The following is a 2,071-nucleotide window of genomic DNA, read 5'->3' as shown; positions in this document are numbered from 1 at the left end:
GTGAAGAGTCTGCCTGCAATCCAGGATACACAGCACACATGTGTTATATCCTTGGGTCAGGAAGATCCCCTGGAGGAGGGCATGGTGACCCACTCCAGTGCTCTTGCCTGAAGAATACAACAGACAGAGGAGCCTGAGAGGCTCTGGTCCATAGGGTCACAAAAAGTTGGACACCACTGAAGTGACTGAGCATACACACATATATCATTGTCTAACTAAAGATTTTCTCCTATTTTCTTTTAGAAGTTTTATAGTTTTTATTCTTGAATTTAGTTTTCAGTTCAGTTCGGTCTCTCAGTCGTGTCCAACACATTGTGACCCCGTGAACCGCAGCACGCCGAACCTCCCTGTCCATCACCAACTCCCGGAGTCCACCCAAACTCATGTCCATTGAGTCCGTGATGCCATCCAACCATCTCATCCTCTGTCGTCCCCTTCTCCACCTGCCCTCAATCCCTCCCAGCATCAGGGTCTTTTCAAATGAGTCAGCTCTTCGCATCAGGTGGCTAAAGTATCGGAATTTCAGCTTCAACATCAGTCCTTCCAATGAACACCCAGAACTGACCTCCTTTACGATGGACTGGTTGGATCTCCTTGCTGTCCAATGGACTCTCAAGAGTCTTCTCCAACACCACAGTCCAAAAGCATCAATTCTTCGGCACTTTGGTCACTTATTTTTCCTCATCTTGCTCAACTTCTTTGCAATATCTTACTTAGTTGATAACTTCTTCATTAAACAAAAAAATATCTATTTGGTTGCACAGATGTCTTAGTTGTGTCATGCAGGGTCTTTAGTTGCAACATGTGGGGTCTAGTTACCTGACCAGGGAATGAATCTGGTTCTCTTGCAGTGGGAATGGAGAGTCTTAGCCCAGTGAAGTCCCACTTCTTCATTGTTGAAATCATCTCTCATCTTGGCTCTGTAGCACAATATTCTCCTGACTTTTCCTTTTATTCCTCCTTCTCAAACTGCTTTATCTGTTTATTTGACCTCAAAATATTAAAACATCTCAGGTTTAGCTCTATTTCTTCCATTTTTCTATTCTACAGTTTCTCATTTTGTATTCTTCATTAGCATTAAATCTCATCTATTTGCTGACATCTACAAAATCTGTAGATGCATAGTCAAAGCTATGATTTTTCCAATAGTCTTATATGGATGTGAGAGTTGAACCATAAAGAAGACTGAGCACTGAAGAATTGATACTTTCAAACTGTGATGTTGGAGAAGACTCTTGAGAGTCCCTTGGACAGCAAGGAGATAAAACCAGTCAGTCCTGAAGGAAAACAACCCTGAATATTCACTGGAAATATTTTTGCTAATGCTCCAATACTTTGGTCAACTGACGCAAGAGCCAACTCATTGGAAAAGACCTTGATGCTGGGAAACATTAAGGAGGAGAAGGGGACGACAGAGGATGAGATGGCTGGGGCATCACTGACTCAATGGACATGAGTTTGAGCAAGCTCTGGGAGTTGGTGTTGGACAGGGAAGCCTGGCGTGCTGCAGTCCATGGGGTCACAGGAATTCAGACATGACTGAGCAACTGAACTGAACTATGAAACCAGATTTTTCATAATGGACTGTGTGTGACTTCTTAGATTATTTTTGTATATACTTAATCATTGCCTTGTTGATTTTGGTTCAAGGGACTTTAGCTATTTTAGAATATCACTCTAGTAAATCTTTGCAGCTTTAGATATCTAACTGATATTAAAATTATTATGTGATTTGAAAACCATTTTTCTCATCCAATCAGTGATTAAATAGTGCCAAATATAGGCAGAAAATTATAGTGTTATGGTAGAAGTTTTATTCGGGATCATCAATAGCCATAATCAATACTTAAGTATTCCTTTTAAGAGTACTATTGTTAAAATTAATATTTGTTAGTTTATTTTCAAGAGTTTTATATGATATTTTCTTTGTTGAAATTAATATATTATCTTGGGAGTGTTTTGCTGATCAGTAACATTAAAAATTTATAGGAGAAAGAACATTTTTACATTTTTTTCTGCACTGGAAAATCATTTTATTGAGATACTACCAGTTGTACAATCTGTTCTGATA

The sequence above is a fragment of the Odocoileus virginianus genome, chromosome 17 (assembly GCF_023699985.2).
Source record: "Odocoileus virginianus isolate 20LAN1187 ecotype Illinois chromosome 17, Ovbor_1.2, whole genome shotgun sequence".
Classification (NCBI taxonomy): domain Eukaryota; kingdom Metazoa; phylum Chordata; class Mammalia; order Artiodactyla; family Cervidae; genus Odocoileus; species Odocoileus virginianus.
The sequence above is the reverse complement of the archived record's forward strand: the minus strand, read 5'-3'. Positions refer to the sequence as shown.